This window comes from Simochromis diagramma, unplaced genomic scaffold (assembly GCF_900408965.1).
Source record: "Simochromis diagramma unplaced genomic scaffold, fSimDia1.1 OVJJ01000107.1, whole genome shotgun sequence".
In the NCBI taxonomy this organism is placed as follows: Eukaryota; Metazoa; Chordata; class Actinopteri; order Cichliformes; family Cichlidae; genus Simochromis; species Simochromis diagramma.
In genome coordinates, this window is record NW_024387209.1 from 1720289 (window position 1) to 1740709 (window position 20421).

Genomic DNA, 20421 nt, shown 5'->3' on the forward strand with positions numbered 1-20421 from the left:
ATTTGGAGCCTTGCTACCAAACCGCCATTTCATCTCAGAGAAAGGTATCCCAGAGAAGTAAAGCAAGTGTGTAAGTTCATCTCTGAATGTTTGTAAAGCCTTCCCACGTTAAGCTTACCAACCGATATATGGACCGACTGTCTCTTCTTGTCTCCCCCTCCCTCACCTGTTGCTACTTCAATCATGAAACTGATCAATGATCAGCTGATCGGCTTTTCTGTCGTGAGTCCCATCTCTTTTTTGTTTATTGCCCACTTTGCACCAGAAAACCAGCAGATAAACAATAACGGCACGTTTAAGCTTGATAAGCTGTTGTTATAATTTATTTATTATTACTTTCTACATCAGGATCCTTTTCTACGTAGCTGACGGCTGGTAACTGTGCAGGGGCGGGTCTAGCAAAGTTTAGCGAGGGGGGCCGATAGGGCATTAACAGGGAAAGGGGGGCATAAAGAAATAAATTTCTTTCTTATTATCATTTAAAATGTCTAGCTTTTAATAAATAATTATCTGAATCTTACAACCAAAGTTTTCATCTGATGTAAAATGTATAGAAGTACATAGGGCTGGGCGATATGGCCCAAAATCCATATCGCGGTATAATTTGAAGCACGTGCGGTAACGATATATATCACGATATATTATTTTCTTCTGTATAACGTATTTTCCACACTACAAGGCACACTTAAAATCGTTTAATTTTCTCAAAAAACGAGAGTGTGCCTTATGTATGAATTCTGGTTGTGCTTAAGGACCTCGAACCGATTTGGGTGTGCAGAAATCTGTTAAAAAATGTTTTAGTACAACTTTGGTAAGCCGCACTGCTTGATGGATTGCCAGAGCATTACGGCTGCCGTAGTGAGGAGCTTCGCGGAGTAATCTGGGTCCAAAACTCCGTCCGTTTCAGGTCCCAAAGTCAAACGAACACAGAGAGTTAAAAACGGTCTAAATTCTTTCATCTTTAATAAAATCATCAGCGTTGCTGCTTTATCGGGTGTAACAATTAAGTTTAACATCCATGCATCCATGAAAACAGAATTTATTAAATTTAACGGAGTTAGAAGTTAACAGGAAGTTAGCTCGCTAGTTTCCACCTAAACATGACATACCATGTTCTGACTAAGATTTTTGAAACTAATTCAAACGTACAGCTCTGCTACCACTTCCAACATAAATGAAGACAGAAAACTAAACAGCAGTGCCGTTTGCAGGGTTATTGAAGTTGGACTACCTGGTATATAATGTTGTGCTACGTGATTGCTACACAGCTATGTTAGCATAACATTAGCACAGTGAAGCTGGAGGATGAACGCCAACTTTTTTTCCACTCGAAAGTTAACGTGAGGGATTCTGGTGGTCAGGGACAAATGCAATCGCATAGCAGGATGCTATACACGGGCCAAACTTCAGTCAGGAGAACAACTGAGATTATTCATCCACAATACGAGATTAGTTATTAATATACTGCAACAACATGGGAACAGAGCAGCTGCAAGAGAATTCAACATTAATGAATCAACGTTACGGAAGTGGAGGAAGTGCAGTTTTTCGCTTTCCCCATATTTCAAAAGTGCTTCATCTCTTTGCTATGACTGTCGCCCGACATAATTTGCAGATGATAATGGTTGTAGCCGCAGCTATGCTTTCGACCAAAACAGGCGCAGCTTGATGACATCATCAACATGTGGTATCTATCGTTTGCCAAATTTATATCGTTTCTATCATATATCGTTTCTATCGCCCAGCCCTAGAAGTACATTATTGTATATAGTAACTATTAAGTCTAATATATACCCTAGTAAGCTACAGTACTTTTTCCTTTGGGAAGGTACCATCTGTGCAGTCTGCAATTCTGTTGAAGAAAGATGTTGAATCCATTTAATTATTGTAGAAAAATAATTGATTTCTGTGAATTTGTTTTACACATGCATGAAATTAAAGTCAGTTACATTGATTAAGCATCATGAGGCGGAGGGTGGGGGGTGGTTCCCTGTTTTTTGTTTTTTTGTTGTTGTTGTTTTTGCTGGGAGTTTGCAACCCTGTTAGTTAGGCTCTTTAATGTTTCTGTTAAGTACTCTTGAAAATACCAAAATAGGGAGGATGGTGTAGTTTTAAGTTTATTAGATTGATCAGTATTGATGAACTATGGAATATTTTGGGTGCAGTGTATTTTTTGGATAAAGGTTTAACAGAATAGCTTTAGTGTTTTGTTTTTTAAAACCCGAGTATGAACTTCTACAAAATGCAGCAAGATATTTAAAAAAAAAACAGTTTTATTCATTATAAAATACACTATCGGATTCATATCGGTATTGGCAGATATCCAAATTTGTGATATCAGTATCGGACATAAAACAGTGGTATCGTGCCATCTCTGTCTTATACATGTTCAAAATATGATGAATTTTCAGGGAATGCCTAAATGTAAAAGAGTTTGACTCCAAGTTGATAATTTGTCCCTTTCCCTTTGCATGTCAAATGTATAACTAAAGACAGTATTTTGGTTGGTGTAGCCTCACAACTGTAATGTACGGAGCCCTGCAAGGGACACTGGAGAAAAAAAATGAAGATGAACTTTTGCGAGATCCTTTCCTTTGGAGGCTGCCAGGTCGAAGCTGACCGGGAGGTCAAGGCACGATGTGCTGGGAGTGCAGTGTTCTCGCCGGCTCTAGTGGGCCTCGACCTCCTGATCAGCTTCAACCTGGCAGCCTCCAACGGATGGTGGCTAACAGATGTCTCCAAAAATGTCTGAGGACTTTTGCAAATATGTGATGTCTTGATAAACCAAGCAGATATTTGAAGTTTTCACAGCTAAATTCTCGCCTGAAAATATTTTAAACATTTATTTTGTGACCCAGAAAGAGTAATGTTAAAACTAAGTAGCTGCCGACATTGTTGGAAACTGGAATTGGCTTGGCCGTGCTATGAATTCTGGGATAGCTTGGGCCACGAAGGATATACCCGACTCATCAGTCAAATTTGGGAAAATGAAAGATGCATTTGGAGCAGCCTTCGAATTGGGACAGCCTTCGTTGCCTGGCTGTGACATAATTGGCCTTCAAATGCGGCCTCCGAAGGATGATACGGCCTAAGTTGCAAAAGTTCATCTTCATGTTTTTTTTCTCCAATGTCCCTAAAACTAAATGGAGGGATAGTAACTGCATGTGTATATGTAAGTGTGTAAAAACTGCAGATAGTAAGATTAACAGAAACAGTATTTTGTCTGTATCTGCCAATTGTAGAAATTCATCTCATGTAAACAATAACATGGCACAAAGCGCAACGTCAAAAACGGCGCACACCTTTGACGTTGCGTGAGTAAATCTGTTTTACTCGTCCACACCTAAATGCAATAGCGTTTAGGTGTCCATCTGTCTGCGCTATGGCTGAGTAGACCTGCACTCACCATCATCCCAGAACTTTTCATCTGTACATAAATGAACATGAATGAAACAGCGATCTCTGTATGGAGACCAGTTCCAGGGGCAAACCTCTTTGCTGTCTCCTGCAGACATAATATATATTTATGAGTGATTCACTTTACACAGTTCAAATTTGGACAGGTTTTCTGCTTGCAGGCTTTTAGTATATGCAAAGCAATACATTCAACCAGTTGAAAAATTTCCACTTTCCTTGGTTTTGTCATGATTCGCTGTGTGGCAGGAAGGATTGGACCCAAATGCAGGACTCGTAGACGGGAGGTTAAACTTAAAGCGCAGCTGTATTGCTGAGAAAATAGACTTTACAAAAACAAACCAAAACCTCAAAGCAAAACTAGAAATTAAACTGGTAACAGGAACTAAGAAACCTACACTACAAACCTAACAGGAGTACAAGGGGAAAAAAAACACAGCATGAAGAGGGTACAACACAATACAAGGTAAGGAAAACAGGGCTTAAATACACACTGGAGTAATCAGGGAATATAAAACAGGAGGGAAACACAGCTGAGAGAAATCAGACTTAACAAGACAAGGGAAGCAAAACTAGACACATCGACACAGACTTTCAAAGTAAAACAAGAAACATGACAGGCAAAACTTAAAGCAAACACTATGACATCACAGACATGGGACCAGGGCAGGCACAGAGACACAGACTACACACAGAATAGAAGGGCTCAAAATACAAAAACAGAAACCAGAACACAGGATAATAATAATAATAACCAACAAAGTACAACAATAGAATCAGAATATAACCCATAATACAAAATCAAACCAAAACATAAGAAACTCAAAATGCTGGGTCAAAATGACCCAGAACCATGACAGGTTTATTTTTTATCATCTGGAAGAGCTTAAAGCATACAATTCAATTATTAATTAATACAGTTGTTATTATTTATAAATAGATAGATGACAAACACATCAAAAAATACCAGTGGAAACACACACTCTTCTCTCACAGTAGTTTTCTGTATTCCACTTTCAGTTTTGGTGCCTGAAATTGAACAATTCCATTAGTCAGAATTTATGTTAAAATAACTATACTCTACCTCTACTTAATACTGGTCTAATGTCTTACTACATGAAACTGTGATTTAGAATCCAAAGAAACAATTATAGGAAAACAGTCACTCACCTCCAGGAGATTTCGCAATTTGAATTTCATTCTTGGAAACATTCAAACTGTCAGAAAAGATGAGAAGGAAAAATATCAGCATCCTCCACCTGTAAGACCATCCCATGATAACCATAAAGAGTCTGTAGGATTTGGTCACAAAAAAGATCAGAAATCAGATATTAATATTTTTTACCACAATTTCCAGGGTCGTAATACACAGTCACTAAAATGTTTTATCAGCTGCAACTCCAGCAGTATGAAACAGACTTTATATTTCAAACATAAAACATTTTCTGCATCACCAGTTGAATGCAGGTAAACTCAGCTGTAACTTCACTGCAGTGCTTCCTTCTTAGTTTTTTGAAGTGAAATACTGCTTCATCAGGTTGCCTATATATATACCGTATTTCTTCATCAGAAAATCTGTAGTGTAATAAAATAAAAGTGTATAAGTGGTATAAGGAGTATTTACTAAATGTAAATGTGACAGCTTGCAGTCAGTAATGTAGCAGAGACAGAATCTGACTAAAGAGACATTACAGTGAGACCTGTTTGATCAGCAGAGACAGTCTCTCTCTACTACGAGTATGTTTGACTTTAACTGTCACACAAAATGATTCGGCTTCTATAAACCCCCCAACAAACATTTACAGATGCTTAGAAACATTTCCACTCCTAAACACAGAACTTGATTATAAACTAATCAGTTACTAATGTTCCCCAGCCCCCGCTTTCCCACAAACTCCTCCTACTCTCACTGTTTCCTTTTTTAAAGTTTTACTGTCTGTCTCCTAAACTTGGTGGTGCAGCTGGTTGTCTTCGTGTGAATCTCCATGTGAAGGTAATGGAAGCAGTGTGTTATTTTTTTCGGGTTAATATCACCTGTGTGCAGCTTAGTTCCAGCACAAACAGCACAAATCATAGCATTGTTCATGATCACGGACTGATATGACCAACGTCGACTTGTAACACGGCGTTTATGTAAGCAATCATTTGTAAGCCTCTTAAACTTTCTTGCGCTTTTACACTAAGTTTTATGGTAGTGCTTCTCCTTCTTTGGTGATTATTGTTCAACAGACTGAAAAAAGCTGTAATATGTTTTTGAAGCATAGTTAAATTGTTATTTAATAGACTATCACATATCATAATTAGATTTATGATACTGTGTTAAGACACAGTAAAATTGTGTTTTTGTGTGTCTGTGTGTGTGTGTGAATTTTGCTGTAGTGCACTTCTTAATTGATGATCCGCCTGATTGGACTGGAAAATTATTTCTAGCATAAATTACAGTTTTATATTACAGAAAAAATTTGATATCTGGAAAAATAATTAAAAAAATTCATGCTTACTAGTTGACACTAAATTTTTAACTGATTTCTGTTTTCATCTCAGCCCACTGTGTGATTCCACAGACATTTCTCCACAAATTCAACAAGCTCATTGGAATATTATTACTACATATAAAAAATTCATTTAAAAAAATGTTTCTTAATTGTCTAAATGAAAATCTCAGTAGATTCTTGATTCTCGCCTACTCTACAGCCGGCATAGTTTCATTTCAAGCTGCGGCCATATTTCTGCCAAATTAAAAAATTAGTTCTACATGAGATGATTAAAAAAGAGGAACTAACACACACGTATGTACATGTACGTAATACACATACAGAGAAAACAAAGGGAAATATAACTGAATGTGAAGACATGCCAAATGGGGAAATCTGACAATGACAGACACATAAGACAGAGAGACAAGACAGACACAGGGACTTGACTGAAGAACAGAAAGGGATCACTAAAGCAGATAGCTAGTATTAAAAGACCCAAAAGACAAACCACAATTTAAACAGAGACTACTTGGGATATAGTAAATCCTAAAGGAAACTATTAACCATCCTAAAATAGAAAGAGCCAAACTAAAGCACAGCAGACTCTCAAAATCAAAGAGGAATCACAAAATCCAAATTCCATGAAGAAATTACAAAACACAAAACCCTGGATAAAAAACCCAGAGATCCTAACAAATAATGAAGGATAATGCAGTGGTTGGAGATGAAACTTTGCTATAATGTAGTATGAGTGGGTGAGAATGGTAAATGGGCTGGTTCTTATATAGCACTTTTCTACTCTGAGCACTCAAAGTGCTTTATACAAATGACTAATTTTTCTATGCAGAAGAGCTTTCTATCTAACATTCATACTCCGATGGATGCATCAGAGAGCAACTCCGGGTTAGTATCTTGGCTGTTTCAGATGCAGACTGGTGCAGACAGGGATCAAACCACCAAACTTCCAATTAATATGTGACTTGCTCTAACTAGCTGCAGCTGCATATTTAGAAATACTGATTCTGTGTACATCAGGGCAACTTTGTCCCTACATGACTGATTCTAAACAGCATTGAATATATTTTTGAGGAGTTACCGTGACATTATCGGCTTGAAATTAAAATGATAAATCAGAGTCCTTTTCATGGATCTTTGTCGATCTTTCTCAAAAATCTACTAAATTAACGTGTGTTTTTAAAAATGATGTTAGATTTCTCTGTGGTAACAACGGTTGAATTTTAAAGCTGTGAGCTGAAATATTGTGTGTGAAATAATCAGTTGTAATTTGTTCCATTGGTTAATTTTATGCACACAGACTGCAGACTGGGAAACACCAGTCCTTCTTAGTCCTTCTACTCACAACATATAAGAATCCAACTGGACCGCGTCCAATTACTGAGGTCTGTACTACGAAGCAGGATTTGATCTTATCCAGGTAATGTCAGGGTTCTTACAGGGGTATGTTCCCAATGGTAACTGCAGCTATTTTTCAGTGTCACGGACCAAAACCTTTCAAACATGCCGCACTTTTAATAGTAAACTTCTGTCACACATACTCACGTGTTTGATTTTTAGCTTGTATCATCTGTTTAATCTCTTCACATAATTCCCATTATATACTTTTACCTTTCTTTGTAAGTCAGCAGCTCTGTCACGACTACACTTTTCTCTGACTCCTCTTCTCCTGCTCGACATTCAGCTGACACTCAGTTTCATTTCCACATTCATAAAGTTGCTGTCAAAGCGTATCATAGGCTTCATGATTAATCAGCAAACTGTGTCCAGGCAGGTTGGATAAGGATAACAGATTTATGTCCGATCAGGCTCATATCTAGTTCAGTTCCAGTCATTTTTCAGGTCACAGCTATCTATTTTGTCCCAAGATGATCTCTATTTAAAAATTGCTCATCCTTCAAAAGTGAAATATTGTGAAACATTGATGACAGAATTGGAAATCTGAAAGTGTCCTGACAGATGATGACAGATGACTGAGTGGACCAAGCTGATTAAATGACTCTTTTCTTCTCAGAGTTAAATCAACCCGGAGTTTATTTTTAATATTTATAATATTTATTGAACATGTTTTATGTGAGCTTTAGTTCTTATATCAGTAGGTATCATTAGGTCTTTGGTTCCTGTTTTTACTTTATGGTCATTCTAGTAATGAGTTACAGTTTCTGTGATATTTTGTGTTCTGGTTCATGTCTGTCTATAATAACTAACATTAGATGCCTTGGGGTTTATCCATTTGTTCTTCTCTCTGTCTTGCTTCTGTGTTAATGCCTCAGTCCGCTTGTGTTTCCTTGTCTCTGACAACTTGTTAAGTGTGTTTTTATGTCTGTGTGCAGCTTCACTGTGTGCAGCTAAAAACATCTGTTAAAAAACAAATAACACAGATAATGCATATGTACGTGAAAGTGGTGTATACACAGGAGTCAGGACGACACCTATGAGTGATTGACTTTATGATATTTTACAAATGAAGGCAAAGTTTCATTGAACAGTAATTTGTGATGTTTAACTTTGCATTACCATAATAGTGAAGTGTCAGACAAAACGAGAATGAAAAGCTGGCAGGGAATAAGCAACCTTGCTGCTGCTGGTTCCTCCTACACTCTGTTTGCATCAACCTAACATAGAATTGCTCTAACTCTATTCCAGCCACATGATTGGTCATGAACACAGAAAGTGTGTGTGAGCTGATGTGGATGTGAATTCAGCAGCATGGATCAGTGTGAGGACAGAGAGGAGGGAGTCCCTCCCTCTAAAACCACTCTGTGTGGGGAACATGGGAGCCAGACCAAAGCTCAGAGGTGAGATGACCATCTCTAACTGTCCATGACTCTTCTCCATGTCACAGCTCAGCACTCACATCACTGCTCCATCGTTATTCACAGGAACCAACCTGGAGCTGAACCCAGCTATGTGTCCTTAAAGAGTGACACGTCAAAGGATCTTCGTATTAATTTTAGAGAAAGACATTTATCTGACACAGAGTAAGTATGTCTCAGTATTAAAATGAGGCTGAAAAATATTTCAGAGGACAAATTGTTGATAGTTTGCTCCATCATATTCATCATGTTTGTAATTTGCTTTCTTCTAAATTATACAAAACTATTTTAGTTTCGCAATTAATTGTTGGAAAAAAAAAATCAGAATTTTAACCTAAAGTGTCCTTTTGTTTATTTTTCTCTGTCAGGATGTATCAGAAAGCTGAACTCAGCTGTGTGTCCTTAAAAAGCAACAGGTCAAAAGATTTCAATATTAATTGTAAAGAAAATTCTTCTGCTGCACAGAGGTAATCCGTCTTTAAATGTTGTTACTGACTTAGTTTGAACAGTTTGTCTGAACATATTTTTCAAACATGGTTAATGTCACAGCTCAGCTCTTTCTCACACACAGTTCTATGTTCATATGTCAAGCTGTGTTTTGGGGGTTTGTTTTTATTTCTTAAACACAGCAGTCAAGATTTAAAGAAGGCATATTATAGGATGTGTTTCTGTAGCGAAGAAGCTGAGCGTCATTTTTACAAATAGCACAACTGACCTAAAATCATGCCATCTGTGAATCTGTTGACTCAAGAGGGTTAAACGACTCTTAAAATGAAGTGCTTTGCTAAGAGGTAGAACTGAAAATGAGATGCTGGACAGGCTCTTTCACCTTTTTTTAACCTTACGAAAAGAATAGTGGTGAGGTATGTGCAACAGATTTATGTAAATGTAAACTCTGAACTCTTTGAGAGATGATTTAACTGCTTGATGTTGCTGGATATAAACTGCAGTGGAAAGATCATTCCCTCAATCCCATTTCCTCTTAAAAACAAGCCTTTGGTTTCCAAACAACTGAAAATCCACTTCAGCAAACAGGAAGTGGTGCTGTTGTAGGAAGTTAGAGGAAGTAACACTAACTTTGCTGCACAGATTTCACTTTTATTCATAAAACTCAGAGCATCAAAAATGAATCAAACACTGGTTATTTTTAAATTTCTATCTTAACTCTGAAAATCAAATAAAAATCAAACTCTTATCTGCTAAAGTTTTGAATAGAAATGATTGATCTTTAACCTTTTGGAGAACAGTTCAGTTGACAGAAACAGAAATTTGAAGCATTTCCATGTAAATGTTTATTTTGCCTGGTTTGGCCCTTCGTGCAAATTAACTTTTAAGGTCGGGAGGAATATGAGAAAGTTCTAGAGTACATACAGTGGGGCAAAAAAGTATTTAGTCAGCCACCGATTGTGCAAGTTCCCCCACCTAAAATGATGACAGAGGTCAGTAATTTGCACCAGAGGTACACTTCTGTGAGAGACAGAATGTGAAAAAAAAAAAATCCATGAATCCACATGGTAGGATTTGTAAAGAATTTATTTGTAAATCAGGGTGGAAAATAAGTATTTGGTCAATAACAAAAATACAACTCAATACTTTGTAACATAACCTTTGTTGGCAATAACAGAGGTCAAACGTTTACTATAGGTCTTTACCAGGTTTGCACACACAGTAGCTGGTATTTTGGCCCATTCCTCCATGCAGATCTTCTCGAGAGCAGTGATGTTTTGGGGCTGTCGCCGAGCAACACGGACTTTCAACTCCCGCCACAGATTTTCTATGGGGTTGAGGTCTGGAGACTGGCTAGGCCACTCCAGGACTTTCAAATGCTTCTTACGGAGCCACTCCTTTGTTGTCCGGGCGGTGTGTTTTGGATCATTGTCATGTTGGAAGACCCAGCCTCGTTTCATCTTCAAAGTTCTCACTGATGGAAGGAGGTTTTGGCTCAAAATCTCACGATACATGGCCCCATTCATTCTGTCCTTAACACGGATCAGTCGTCCTGTCCCCTTGGCAGAAAAACAGCCCCATAGCATGATGTTTCCACCCCCATGCGTCACAGTAGGTATGGTGTTCTTGGGATGCAACTCAGTATTCTTCTTCCTCCAAACACAACGAGTTGAGTTTATACCAAAAAGTTCTACTTTGGTTTCATCTGACCACATGACATTCTCCCAATCCTCTGCTGTATCATCCATGTGCTCTCTGGCAAACTTCAGACGGGCCTGGACATGCACTGGCTTCAGCAGCGGTACACGTCTGGCACTGCGGGATTTGATTCCCTGCCGTTGTAGTGTGTTACTGATGGTGACCTTTGTTACTTTGGTCCCAGCTCTCTGCAGGTCATTCACCAGGTCCCCCCGTGTGGTTCTGGGATCTTTGCTCACCGTTCTCATGATCATTTTGACCCCACAGGATGAGATCTTGCGTGGAGCCCCAGATCGAGGGAGATTATCAGTGGTCTTGTATGTCTTTCATTTTCTGATGATTGCTCCCACAGTTGATTTTTTCACACCAAGCTGCTTGCCTATTGTAGATTCACTCTTCCCAGTCTGGTGCAGGTCTACAATACTTTTCCTGGTGTCCTTCGTAAGCTCTTTGGTCTTGGCCATGGCGGAGTTTGGAGTCTGACTGTTTGAGGCTGTGGACAGGTGTCTTTTATACAGATGATGAGTTCAAACAGGTGCCATTCATACAGGTAACGAGTGGGGGACAGAAAAGCTTCTTACAGAAGACGTTACAGGTCTGTGAGAGCCAGAGATTTTCCTTGTTTGAGGTGACCAAATACTTATTTTCCACCCTAATTTACGTATAAATTCTTTACAAATCCTACCATGTGAATTCATGGATTTTTTTTTTCACATTCTGTCTCTCACAGTTGAAGTGTACCTCTGGTGCAAATTACTGACCTCTGTCATCATTTTAAGTGGGGGAACTTGCACAATCGGTGGCTGACTAAATACTTTTTTGCCCCACTGTACGTATGTGTGCAAGCATAAAAAGCTTCATTGTAAATACATTGGGACAGACTTTTATGACACATATGAATTTGATAGATGTCAGCTCACATGTAAAAAAAAAAAAGGGGGAAAACATTAAAAAAAACTGGTGCAGAATGCAGAGTTTTTATCAAACCATGAATTTTGAAGTATCTATTTAATCAAGTTAGAACTAAAGCAGTGTGTTTAGTTTGTGGAGAGCATATTTCTCTGTTTGAGTACTGGGGTTTGAATTGCCATTTAACTGTTAGAAATTACCTGAGTCACATTAGCTGTCTGTTATTATTAACACAGCAGCTAGTGTACTGTAGTTAGATCAAAGATGAATAATTATGGCAGACTGAATGGGTCGTGGGCTGAATATGGCAGAGCAGATTAGGGAGAACATGGAGAACCAAGTGGTTTGCTAGCTAAGGATAAGGAACCCATAGCTGAACTAAGCAGAGAGTCTGGAGTTTGGAGAACTATAAAGCAAAGAATGAAATCCAGAGCAGAATCAGACAGGCTTTCAGGCCTGATAAGCAGAGCTGAGGACATGAAGAGCTGCATACTGATGCAGAGCCGTGTGAACGATAGATGTGAGAGCATATCGAGTATTTTCCTGGGAATCAGCATACAAGTTTGAAATACCATCGTGACAGCCCTAAAAGACTGATTTGCTCATGAAGCCGCGTGCTTGGATTGACTCAGGCTTAATGTGCAAACTGGCAGATGTTTGTTCACCCAAAAATGTCAGATTTGGGTGGACTTTTGGAATCTTTGAAATTGTGTAAAAACATGTACATTTTGTGCAAAATGTTTTTTGAAAATCCTGATTTTTATAAAGTGATACCATGTTGGCATTTTTACTATACCTTTTTTGCATTTCATTGCCTAATTACATATAATATAATTGTATTATATATACATCTACTTTTACGTGTAGCAGTTAATAAAGTGATTAAAAATAAGTTTGAATGGTTTATCATGTGGACCCTTGCAAAACTGATTTGTCCTACCATATAGAGTCAGAATACAGTTGGACAAGACTTTTTCCATTTTAGTTGATCCACTGTGGAATTGCCACATCCACTCAGTTGGGCTGGTATTTGACACTCCTGTTTTAAATTATCTTTCTGTTCTGTTTTCTCTTCTTTCTTTTTTTTACTGAAACATATTTTGGAACTACTATTTGGAAAAATGCTATATAAATAAGATATACTTGCTTCTAAGATCACTTTGTGGACCTTTAGCTCATAAACTCAAATCTAATGTGGGCTAATTCTTCATGACTCCTCCACAGGTTGGACCAGGTGACTGTAGAGATACCCAGTGGTCAGTCTGCCCAACAACATCAAACAAAACTGGACTCCATACTTATGGTCTTTACTTATGTGCAGCTTTTACCCATTTTCCCTTTACTGTGATCTCAATCTTGCATTATTGCTCCATTTTCCATGCTATGCTTTTTAGACTACTGTGTCAACCATGGATATGATGTTTAGTTCCATGATACCTGACTAGGTCCTTCATAAATTATTCTGTTCCAGCTCCTGGAAGCCAAGATTGTAACGTTTGTGAAGAATGAGCTGAAGAAGATCCAGAAGGTTTTGAGTACAGATTAACTAGGTTGTTTGGAGAGTCAGGATGAGGAAGTGTTGTAGGGTGAGGATGAGGTGTGTAAGAGGAGCAGCAGAGAGGCATTTGTGAAGATTACAGTGGACTTCCTGAGGAGACTGGAGGAGAAGGAGCTAGCTGACTATCTGCAGAACAGTAAGATGATTTCTGTAAAGATTTGAAATATGGGAAAGAATAATCTCAGGTTTCAAAATTTGTGGGTTTTTTAATGTATTTTTAAAAGTAGGAAGTAGTAAAGTTTATTTTGTTTAAGAATATGTCTTTTCTATTCTTAAAGAATTTCTCATTCAGCATCCATACCAGCAAAAACTTAAATCTCGGCTGAAGAAGAAATTTGAGTGTGTGTTTGAAGGAATTGCTAAAGCAGGAAACCCAACCCTTCTGAATCAGATCTACACAGAGCTCTACATCACAGAGGGAGGAACTGCAGAGGTCAATGAAGAACATGAGGTCAGACAGATTGAAACAGCATCCAGGAAATCAAACAGACCAAAAAAAACCAATCAGACAAGAAAACATCTTTAAAGGCTCACTTGAAAGATATGAACCAATCAGAACAGTGCTGACAAAGGGAGTGGCTGGCATTGGGAAAACAGTTTTAACACAAAAGTTCACTCTGGACTGGGCTGAAGACAAAGTCAATCAGGACATCCAGTTCATATTTCCATTTGCTTTCAGAGAGTTGAATGTGCTGAAAGCGGAAAATTTCAGCTTGGTGGAACTTGTTCATCACTTCTTTACTGAAACCAAAGAACGCGGGATTTTAACCTTTGAAGACTTCCAGGTTGTTTTCATCTTTGATGGTCTGGATGAGTGTCGACTTCCCCTGGATTTCCACAAAACTAAAATCCTAACTGATCCTAGAAAGTCCACCTCAGTGGATGTCCTGCTGACAAACCTCATCAGGGGGAAACTGCTTCCCTCTGCCCACCTCTGGATAACCACACGACCTGCAGCCGCCAATCAGATCCCTCCTGACTGTATTGACATGGTGACAGAAATCAGAGGTTTCTCTGACAAACAGAAGGAGGAGTACTTCAGGAAGAGATTCAAAGATGAGGAGCAGGGCAGCAGGATCATCTCCCACATCAAGACATCACGAAGCCTCCACATCATGTGTCACATTCCAGTCTTCTGCTGGATCACTGCTACAGTTCTGGAGGATGTGCTGAAAACCAGAGAGAGGGGAGACCTGCCCCAAACCCTGACTGAGATGTACATCCACTTCCTGGTGGTTCAGGCCAAAGTGAAAAAAGTCAAGTATGATGGAGGAGCTGAGACAGATCCACACTGGAGTCCAGAGAGCAGGAAGATGATTGAGTGTCTCGGTAAACTGGCTTTTGATCAGCTGAACAAAGACAACCTGATCTTCTATGAATCAGACCTGACAGAGTGTGGCATCGATATCACAGCAGCCTCAGTGTACTCAGGAGTGTTCACACAGATCTTTAAAGTGGAGAGAGGACTGTACCAGGACAAGGTGTTCTGCTTTGTCCATCTGAGTGTTCAGGAGTTTCTGGCTGCTCTTCATGTTCATCTGACTTTCATCATCTCTGGAGTCAGCTTGCTTAACGAGCAACAAAACGCATCCCATCAGTCTGAATGCAGAAAATCTGCAGATGAATACTTCTATAAGAATGCCGTGGACAAGGCCTTACAGAGTCCAAATGGACACCTGGATTTGTTCCTCCGCTTCCTCCTGGGTCTTTCTCTCCAGACAAGTCAGACCCTTCTACAAGGCCTGCAAACACAGACTTGAAGGAGCTCACAAACCCGACAGACTCTCCTACAACCTTTACTGACACTGATGAGAAGTAGCTCACAAATTAATCAGAAAACAGTCCAGTACATCAAGAAGAAGCTTAGTGAGAATCTTTCTGCAGAGAAAAGCATCAACCTGTTCCACTGTCTGAATGAATTAAATGATGTTTCTCTGGTGGAGGAGGTCCAACAGTCCCTGAGTTCAGGAAGTCTTTCCACAGATGAACTGTCTCCTGCTCAGTGGTCAGCTCTGGTCTTCCTCTTACTGTCATCAGAAAAAGATCCGGATGTGTTTGACCTGAAGAAATATTCGGCTTCAGAGGAGACTCTTCTGAGGCTTCTGCCAGTGGTCAAAGCCTCCAACAAAGCTCAGTAAGTACCAAACTTTAATTTAAACCCTATGCTGGCTTTAATTGAAATCAAAACCAAATTTCTTATGACTTAAATTTTTTTCTCCAGGCTCAGTTGCTGTAACCTGTCAGAAAGATGCTATGAAGCTCTTTCGTCTTCTCTCAGACTGGAATACTGTGAACTGAGAGCTCTCAACTTGAGCTACAATGACCTGAAAGATTCAGGGGTGACATTGCTGTTTGCTGGACTAGAGAATCCATGCTGTAAACTGGAAATGCTGAGGTATGGAAATGTTACATTTGGTTTTATTTGAGACCCGGTTGACAATTGCAAGTTGCATTTCATTTAAACAAGTCTGGAAATGGTTGAGAGTAAATCTTAACATTGTTATTGCTGCTGACATGGACCCTGTTTTGCATGGGCCTGGTCTCCTCTAAGCTTCAGCTGCGATTTAGGGACTGAGAGCAACAGCTGCTCAGCTCACCAGAGTGAATGAGGGGGGACATAGGGCTGCCGAAGATCAGACAAATATACAGGCACCAGACCGTTTAAGAATTTAAAAGCCATAAAAAGAATTTTGAAATAGATCCCAAATTCAATTGGAAGCCAGTGCCACAGCATTTTACACCAATTGCATGCATGACAGAGTGCCCTGGCCAACCCCTATTAAAAGGGAATTGGACTAATCCAAGCAGGACATTATAAAACCATGAATGACAGTTTCCAAGTCCCACCTGGAAAGAAAATGTTTAACCTTTGAGAGAGTCTTTGAGTCTTAGGTGATAGAACGAGAATTTCACCACCCAATACTGTCCCGATTCTTAATATTGAGGATAAGAACAAACCAACACTGGCCCAGAAGAGTTCAGTCAAACGATGATTTTATTGAACACACGCGTGGGAAGATGTATACTGCAACACATCAGCATAGATCTCCGCCCAAAAGCACACTTCAAAATGGTTTTAACCGTTTAGAGCCGGTCGGAGCGGGCACGCTCTGTTTTGCGTAACTATTTTTAAATCCCGGTAGCTCTGCAACCGCAATAATTTTTTTTGCATATGAAACCGGAGGAGTTGTACTTACATCTTATGCCATCAGCTTGTCCTAGGTCACCGTTTCCTTCCACATAAAGCTTTGCAAAAACTGCATAAAAAGCGCTTGCAGCAACAAAAACATAATATTCCAGAAACACGCTTTGCCGATCCGATCAGCTGTTCATAACACTTCCTACGTTGGAATAGACGTCAGCGCGAACTTTTGCATGTCCGCCATTACCTGCCCAAAACCGGAAGTGACGTCATTTTCGCGAAAATGTAGTTTTTTTTAACCATCAGGGCCTCAGGGCCTATACTGGTGTTTTTAAAAGTTATCTTTGACTTTATGACTTTCTGTGTCTTTTCTGGGATGCTTAGGACTCATATTGCACTGCTGGAAATAGTTTATTTTGATGCATATGCTGCTTTTTTGCAAATTTGCAGTATAATATTTATTTTTCGTTTTTCCTGCAGTATATAAAAATTGGTATATTTCAAAAATAAAACTATGAAGACACTCAAAATAAATTTCCTGTGGTGGGAAACTATTTTTTGCAACTTTTTTGTATTTACAGTTTTGAGGGATAAGCCTCTTAAATTTCTCTAACTAGAAATATATGTTAAAAAAAGCAAAAACGATTTTCAACTTTTTTGTAGTTTATTGCACTTTTTTGCAATTTATGTAATTACTATGCACTTAATGAATACATATTATTAAAATATGGGCTATAATTGTTGTATTGATGTACAGCAACTTGAAATGCTCCCAAAAATGGCACCACACCATGTAAAAATATAATATAAGCTCTGGCGGACTTGGTTCTATGGTAGGTCTTAAAGGGTTAATATGTCAGGGTTCAGCCCCTTCATGCGTCAGCAAAGAGTATGACATACATCAGTTCTAATAGCACAGGAAAAGATCGCTCAGGATTTGACAGGAACAAAACCACATCATCCGCATATAAAGAAATGTAGTGCTTGATCAGTCTGACAGGGTCAATGGAGGGCTTTATTTATTTCTAACAGTAGATCACAAAACATTTAGCATTTGAGATTACATTTCACCCAAATCAAGTTGAATGAAAAGTTTGAATTTCAACTTTTAAAATAATTTTCTATTGGGTTTGGGTTTTTTTTCAGACTGAGTGGCTGTAACCTCTCCGAAACTAGCTGTGTAAGTTTCTCTTCAGTTCTCAGTTCACAATCCAATAGTCTGAGAGAGCTGGATGTGAGTGACAATGACCTGAAGGACTCTGGAGTGAAAGTTTTGTCTTCTGGACTGGAAAGTCCACATAGTAAACTGGAAACACTCAGGTCAGCTTTCTTAAAATGTTCAACTGATGACTGTTTAATATCTGGTTTACATTAGTGTTTGATTGATGTAGGACTGTGTCAGCTATGATTTGTCAAATTATGAAAGCTGTGGCAGCTCTTTTCTTTTTAAGAGCATTTTTCATGTCTACAGGCTGTCAGGCTGCCTGATCACAGAAGAAGGTTGCAGTTTTCTGGTCTCAGCTTTTGGCTCAACTCCTTTCAATCTGAGAGAGCTGGACCTGAGCTACAATAATCCTGGAGAGGAAGGAATGAAGCTGGTGAGGCAGCTGAGACCAAACACTGTCAGGTATGTAGATGGCTGTTGCAGCCACAGATGATGTGAGTGTCTGAAACTGTAATTCACTCTGACCCTGTCTGATTACTTAATGCTAGAATCTTCTTACTCTGCATATATCCAAAAATCTCCATGAACAACAGTGGCATAAGCTTTTCAATCTGATCCATGCAAAGGAACAGTCTTGAATTTTTACTTTCTGACATTAATCAATTCAACTTTCATCTCTGTGCATACCCCCTCGAGCGAATTCCCCCTCAAATTCAAGTTTTTTTTTTACTACTTCTATGTTTAAAACAATGCCGGGGGGACAAAGACAAAGAAAAAGAACAAGAAGATACATGAACCAACTGAACAGTATTTTTCAGAAGAACGAGAGGACACACACGCTGATATGGCTAACTCAGATGAAGAAAACGGTGAGGGGGCCAAACTCAAATCTTTGCAAGAGGGCATTAAAAATATCAGCCAACAAATCTTTGACCTCTGGACAGAGATGAAAGCTGACTTCAACGCATTCAAAGAAGATTTGAGGCGTGAGTTGAAAGAAGACCTGAATAAATTCAAGAAGACACAAGCCAACAGCTAACGGCCAATAAGCTAGCGGTCCAAGAATACGGCGAGAAACTTGAGGAAGCCGAAACACGAGTGGTGGGGCTCGAAAGCTGGTCAGCGGTGGCCTACGACGCGCTGAGACAATTGCTAACGGAGCAGAGGAAACTGACCGAAAAGCTAGAAGACCTTCAGTGTAGATCGAGAATAAATGGTTCAAGGTTCAAGGTTCTTTATTTGTCACATGCATGGTTATACAAGTATAACACACAGTGAAATGTAGCCTGACACGCTCCTCGACATGTGCAAAAAATTGGGGGGGGGGTGTAGAGGAAGAACATTATATATATATATATATATATACAGACATTTAGTATATACACTGGGTGAATGAATACAAGCTTTGTTGATCCAAAGAGAGAGGCTAATACCTGATGGCACTGACCCACAAATATAACGGGCTCACCGGTCTCTCGGTCCTAGGCCAGGTGCTGATGCCACTCCCCGTTCCATTGTCGTCTGTTTTCTTCAGTTCAAAACAAAGGAAACAGTCCTCAGAAATGCATAGCAGAAGAAGATCCTTGTGAAAGACAAGCCCATTGGTTTCGACCATGACTATACTGCTACGGTAGTACAACAGTCCCGTGCATATAGAGAAGTGAAAAGCGCACTTAAACAAAAGGGCATACGATCTCCATTAACAAAACTCTAGATTCACAGGGACACGGGCCCTCAGGTGTACCAAAGTCTGGCAGAAGCGCCATGAGAAATGCAGCGGAGAGGATTTAGGGTGGAGGAGCCATGCGAAAGAGGAGGATTTGACCCTACGTCTCTGATAGAGCCACTGGAGCAAATGTCACCATGGCAACCCGTGACCCGGAGAAGCAACGACAGAGCCATTCAGTGCGCGACAAACTACAAGTGTTCCAGCGCAGAACAACTTAACTTCAGAGGAGGGTTTTGTCACGGTCCTGGGTCATTTTGACCCAGCATTTTCAGTTCTTATATTCCTTTGTATTATGGTTTGTATTCTGATCCTTTTGTCATGCTTTGTTTATTAGTATTATTCTATGTTTCAGTTATTCTTTGTGAGGGATTAGTTCTTAAGTTATGTCTCTCATTTAGTGTAAGTTCAGTTCAGTGTCAAGTCTGTGTCTGTTTCTTGTTTCCCGTTTTATTGTGAAAGGTTGTGCCTCATCTCAGTGTGTCTAGCTTTGCTCCCCGTGTCTCATTAGCCCAAACCCTCCCAGCTGTGTCTCCCTCCTGTTTTCCATTCCCTGATTACTCCCCTGTGTATATAAGCCCTGTGTTTTCCTGTGTTCCCTGTCGTGTTGTACCCTCAACTAGCTGTGTGTTCTGCTTCTGTGGTTCTGGTGTTTAGTCACCTGCTCCAGTTTAGTATTTGTTTTCCAGTGTTTCAGTCCTCAGTTCCTCTGTTCAGACTTTTGTTTGTCTTTTGGTGAGTTTAGTTAGTACGAGGTTTTCCCCAGCAATAAAGCTGCGCTTTAAGTTTCACTTCCGTGTCTGAGTTCTGCATTTTGGGTCCACCACTCCTGCTTGCCTGCCTGCCACACAGCCAACCATGACAGGTTTGACTTTATAGTTACTCTATCAGTGTGGGGACAGAAAACTCCAAATAGGTATCTGGCTCTCCCAAATAATTAATGTTCTTTACGGTTCAAGTTGTATATAATCGCTCTACTTTGAGGTAGCCAACAACTTAAGATAGGATGAGTGTGACTCAGATCGTGGTTCTCACTGATTCTAAGAGAGGGCCC

General features: G+C 39.5%; 1 protein-coding gene and 1 pseudogene across 1 annotated transcript in view; both read left to right on the forward strand.

Annotated features, from left to right (window-relative positions):
• Window positions 1-20421, forward strand: part of LOC120746273 (NLR family CARD domain-containing protein 3-like) — a 183842-nt gene that overhangs the window by 23708 nt on the left and 139713 nt on the right. The gene's annotated exons all lie outside the window — the stretch shown is intronic.
• Window positions 2570-18857, forward strand: LOC120746044 (annotated as a pseudogene).